Source organism: Trichosurus vulpecula, chromosome 1 (genome assembly GCF_011100635.1).
Source record: "Trichosurus vulpecula isolate mTriVul1 chromosome 1, mTriVul1.pri, whole genome shotgun sequence".
Classification (NCBI taxonomy): Eukaryota; Metazoa; Chordata; class Mammalia; order Diprotodontia; family Phalangeridae; genus Trichosurus; species Trichosurus vulpecula.
In genome coordinates, this window is record NC_050573.1 from 100,993,381 (window position 1) to 100,999,380 (window position 6,000).

The following is a 6,000-nucleotide window of genomic DNA, read 5'->3' on the forward strand; positions in this document are numbered from 1 at the left end:
GGAAAAGGGAATGGCAGAAAATGAGATAGATAGATAGTATCATGGAAACAATGGATATGAACTTGGACAAACAAAAGGGACAGTGGACGATAGAAGGGCCTAGTGTGCTCTCACAAAGAGTCAGACACAACTCAACAACTGAACAACTACACAAATACATAAGTGAGATATAAGCTGATATTTTATTTGGGGGATACACAGATAGACAGAGGGAGAGAGAAAGACTGGGATGGAGTGCCAAAGCAAAACACAGTGCTTCTTGAACAACCCTAGGCTTCCCATGCAAACAAAGGCTCATCTTTAAACACCATTATCCTAGCAGTAGAGCTGTATCATAGCTAGATATGAAAGACAAAAATCTCTAAGGAATGAACAATGAATAACATGCAGAGGGCAATGAAGAAGTGCATGTGGGAAATAAGCAAACTGAAACACGTAGCCAATGAGAACTCTGAAGAATGGGAATAAATAAAAGGATATCAAATATTTTCATGATCTTAAGAGAACATGCAGTTGGTAGCTCAATAAATAGAGCTCTGGGCCTGGAGTCAGGAAAACCTGAGTCCAAATCTGGCCTTAGACACTTACTAGTTGTGTGACCTGGGGCAAGTCACTCAACCTCTGTTTGCTTTAATTCATGAAGAAGGAAATGACAAACCACTCCAGTGTCTTTGTCAAGAAAACTCCATGGACAGTATTGACATTCTATGATCCATGAGGTCACACAGAGTTGGACATGACTGAATGATTGAACAACAGTGAAGAGAAATTGAGAATGGGGATGATAGAGTGTTCCACTGGTATACTCACAATGTCAGGAGAAAAAGAAAAAGTCTTCTAGCACATTGGGTAAACCCCTGTGGCACACTTATGGAATATTGTGGATTTGGGTCACATAGGAAGGGTAAGTATGAATGCTTTATATTCTGCATAATTGGAGGGAACTTCCAAATCCATGTGAGCACAGAGCCATATGAAAGACTAGATATCCATATGATGTGTTTTAATGACATAAAAAGAATAAATATTCTCTCTCTTACTTTCTTCAGGACAGAGGTCACACAGCCATTCTCTCTCTCTCTCTCTCTCTCTCTCTCTCTCTCTCTCTCTCTCTCTGCCTCTGTGGCTCTCTCCGCTCTTTCTTTTTCAGTCTTTCTTCCACAAAACAATTTCTCTTCCTATCCTCTTTCTTTACCTTTCTCTGTTGGTCACCTGTATAATCTCATGTCATCTGTATATAATGCAGCCCTAGGAAAGGTAGTTTGTAATTTAATTTCATTTTTTCTTAGGAATGTTTTATGTTTAGGATTATTGTTAAAAATTACTATATAGTCTCTATCTATAGGTATAACTTTGGTAGATTTACCTGTTTTACATATTTACATAGGTTTTTTCCCCCAAAAGACCATGTATTTGAAATTTCTTATTAAATATTCTCCCCTATAAAAGTTTGCTGGAAAGTTATTTCTGTTTTATTCATTGAAACCCAGGTAGTTCAAGCATCTATCAGTTGTTTGCTAAACGGTCCTGAGAGTTTCCAAATTGAAACGAGAACAAACCCCAGAATACCTTATAGAAATGTTCATAACAGATAGTGGAGGATACAGACGGGTGTGTGTGTGTGTGTGTGTGTGTGTGTGTGTACGTGTGTTGGCAGGGAGGAGGGATCGGGGGTGGGGTAGGGGGGCTGTAACATTCAAAGGAATGGAGTATTGCTGGGAAGGATTGATTAAGATGGCACACAACAGTATAAAGGACCAGGGGAAAGTGGGGCCTGAACTGGGAAAGTCCAGAGATTCTGAAAAGTTTGAAGATTGTTGGGGTGACAGAGGGTATTGAAAGCAGTGAGCCTGTATCATAATTTATCCAAGGTATATCCCCATCTAAATTGAGCATAAAGGTAGTAATTCAACAAGATGGGTAATAATGTGAAGGAAGATGCCTTCCTTAGAGGCATCTATCCTTTCAATAATATAGAAAGGCAGAGTAGTATGAAAAAAAGAACACTAGATTTGGAATCAAAGGACTTGGTTAAAATACTAACTCTAATCCTATCTATGTGACTACAGGCAACATAAATAACTTCTCTGAAACTCACGTCCTCTTCTGTAAACTGAGAATGTGGGCTCAACATATTGGCAAAGATGACAAAAAGATGGCAATAGTCAATATTTGAAGGCTTGTGGAAAGATGTGCACTAATGCACTGCTTGTGGAATCTGAATTGGTATAATCAGTCTGGAAGGCAATTTGGGATTATGCAAATTAAGTGGCTAAAATGTTTATACATACCTTCAGACTCAGAAATTCCCCACTAGACTTAAACCCGAAGATGTTACTGACCAAGAGAAAGGTTCTGTATGCTCCAACATGTTTATAGCAACATTTTTTGAGATAAAAGAGAAACAGAGACAAAGTAGGTGCTCATCAATTGGGGGATGGCTAAACAAATTGCAGCACATGAATGTAATGGAATATTACTATACTGTGAGAAATGACAAATGTGATGAAAATAGAGAACTATGAAGAAGCCTATGTGAAATGATAAAAAGTGGAGAAAAGCCAGAAAATAAACAATGACTGCAACAACATCAAAGGAAAGAACAACCACTACAAAATAATTGAAAATAAATATTGGAAAATTACAAAGAACAAGCGGCTCCAAAGTAGAGATATCAGCAAATACCTCCCTTTTGTTTGCATTTCTTTGCACAGGGAGAAGCTGTGGAACATCCGTATATAATGCTACACTTTTTCCAAGCATTGCTAGGTTTGACCGACTGATTTTTTTTTCTCCTCTTCCTCTTTTTCTTTTTTCTTTAAAAAAAAAAAGGAATGACTGTAAAATGGTACTGTAAATGGGAAGATCTTTCTCATCCATTAATAGGCTCATGTAAGCTGCTTAAGTCAGATGGAAGCCTAAGTCACATGAGTTTGGGTCGCGTGAAGCCTGTGGTGGGAAGAGCTTGTTGAATGGGTGGAACAGGAAAGGGTGGGGCAGGAAGGGTGGAGCAGAAAGGGTAGAGAAGTCTTGAGAGGAAGTTGGTCAGAGCAGTTAAAGCTGAGAGAAAGAGAGAGAGAGAGAGAGAGAGAGAGAGAGAGAGAGAGAGAGAGAGAGAGCAGCAGCAGCTAGTGTCAGTGAGAGAGGGGCGTTTTGCCTAAGGGAGCTTGGTTTATGGGAAAGCCTTAGGGGAAGGCTTGGGGATGTTGGTGCCCCCTGCATTGCTCATATGTATAGATTTCTTTGTTGCTATGATGGATTTGGTTTTCTGGTGTTGAGATTTGGCTTTCTGGTGTTTGAATAAATATTTTTGATTCTGTCTCCCGTGTGGAGAGTCTGTTATATTTTGCAATTCAGAACTACACCCAGCATATTCATAGCCACTGTGAATATTGCATTGGCACTACACTGTGGCAAGGGAGGGGAAGAGGAGGAGAAAGGAAAAAAGGAAAACTTTATCGATGTAAAAACAAAAGATGTTGTGAGCCAGTGAAAACTGGTGTGGCCTCAGTGCTCAATATGTGTGTATGTGAAGGTCTCAACTGATCGAAAGAACAGTAATTACCTTTTTCCCAGCCACTTGCTTGCTGAGGCATGATTAGGGTTAAATTTTCTGGGTCCCTGCCCATCGTTCCTCATTCTTTATTAGTCAATTTGGATAATACTCTGATTTCAGTGACCCAGACTCTCTTATTACCTTACCTCACAGATGATGGGCCAGGTTCATATTAATGCCACATCAGCTCTTTGTCTAAAATATTATATTAATTTGAGGCTTGAGTGACTTGAGGTCCTGGGATCAAAATGCTCATCTTGTTGCATGATCAAGTTATCAGCTTGACCATATAGCTGGAGAGAGTGGGAGGTATACTGTACCTGTGCTGTTCCCCTTTGGCATATCTTCCTCTCTGATGGCTACCATTCATATGTGTCAATGTCACTCATTGAGAATAGCTCCTTCCTTATTTGACCCTCAGATATCAATAAAATCTATTAAAAACAAGTATGTGAGGTTGGTGGTACATTATAGTGAAAACTGGAGTTAGAGGTCTTTGGGTTTAACCTTGGCTCTGCCACTTCTACCTACACAAGCTTGGGTATGTTGCTTAAACTCTCTGGGCCACAGTTCTCTCATCTTTCCGTAACATGGCTTTTCTGTGGTCCACTCTTTTAGGGCCAACCTTGCTGCATTTTACCTCCTACATCCTTAGGAAGATAAACCCACCTAAAAGGGTTGGGGAGGTTCTCTTCTCTGCCATTTATTTGGGCCCCTATAGCTTGGGTTCCCCCAATAAGAGCTTTGGATTTAGCATTTGGAGTTCCATTTAACCACTTAATATCAGATTATGTTTTACAAAGGGATATTTAGTTAAAAAATACATGAAGAACAAGTTTGCAAATATTTCCTCCCAAGGCCTACAGGTACCTTACCAGTGTCTGGAAAGGAGAGGGGAATAGGCTCATGGTTTAGCTCAGTTCCTGTATAGCACTAGTCCCACCAAGTTCAAATTCAAAGCCCTGTTGGACTAGCCCCTGGGACCCTTGTTTCCTAGTACTTCACCTCCAGACTGTCTTCAGTAACCCACCTGGATTCCTGGCCTTGTGGATTATGGTGGCTTGAGCTATTTACTGGGTTAGAGATTATATTGTCTGCATTTAGAATGGAAGACAACAGGCCATAAGCAATAAAAGGGAGGAGATCCTTTCAGGGCCGTGTTATGAGCCAAGGGGTCTTTTACCTTCAGGCTGGAATGAAGGAAAAATCCTAACTATGCTCAGTCAGCCGGTTTTAAAGATGCAGCTAGTCCAATTCTGCAGATATTTGAGAAATGCTGTTCCCAACCACAGGGTAGACCAATGCAGAATATCCACACATGCTCCAGTCTTCTGGTTCTGCAGGTCCCCTAGCACCCCTTCTATGAATGAGGTCATTTACATGGTTTAGGCTTATAGCAAACCATCATAATATTTATAAAGGGCTTAAAATAGTTAATCTTCAAGACACTTTTTAAAATACTAACCCCATGATCCTATGGTCTGGAAGGTTTTCTCAAGTTCAGCAGTGTTACCCTACTAGAGTAAATTATTACCTTTTTGCCTTCTCCCTTTTTATAATTCTCTCCCATGTCTTTCCACAAATCTTCCACGAAAGATTCACCCAATATTCTGAAGACTTGCTGCTTCTTTAATACTTCAGGAACATGAAGGAACACTCAGCGTTTCCACTTTCTGTTTATCATTGCTGCCTCAAGATCAGTCCATCTCCTTTTTGGAATAGCTATATCCTTGAGAATGCTTTCTGTATATCTTTTCACAAAAGTCACTGCTTATAACATGTTACAGCCTAAGGATACAAACTGTGTGTTTGTTTTTTTTAATGCTTTGGGTCTGATCTTTCCAAGATTGTGGCTTTCTATAATTTGCAGCTGGATTGCATCAATGGAAGAATATTGGTGTTTAAAAGATAGACCTTTGGGGAGGCAATCAGTTTAGATTCTTTGACAGCCCTGTGCGGGTTTTCAGGTGTGATCCATCCTGCTCACCTCATTGACATCTGCTGCACATGTCCTAGATAAATATAATGATGGACTCACATAGTGGGCTGCCTTTCTAGCTAGATGTCAGAAACTGAACAATACTCGTTTCTCACTGAATTTATGTTTTCAGGCTAAATGGTTATACTGACCTTAATTGTTTCACAGTAGATTTCCTGGATGGGGTTTTGTGGAGGCCTGGGGGGTTGATATAATTATTACAATGCCATCTAAAAAGAGGAGCATTGGAAAACCTTACCATCTTTAGGGACTTCTTGTATTTGGATTATGCAGGGACCATTCTTCTCTTAACTGAGAATGGTGAATCCCTTAAGGGAGCATGTCTCTTGGTTTTGCCAGAGATGATGATAATGGTGGTAGGTATACTTGCAGAAACCTAACTGAATTAGACTTTTGACTTTCATGATAGGGAAACAAGGAGAAAAAGGAAAGAAGGAAGGAAATA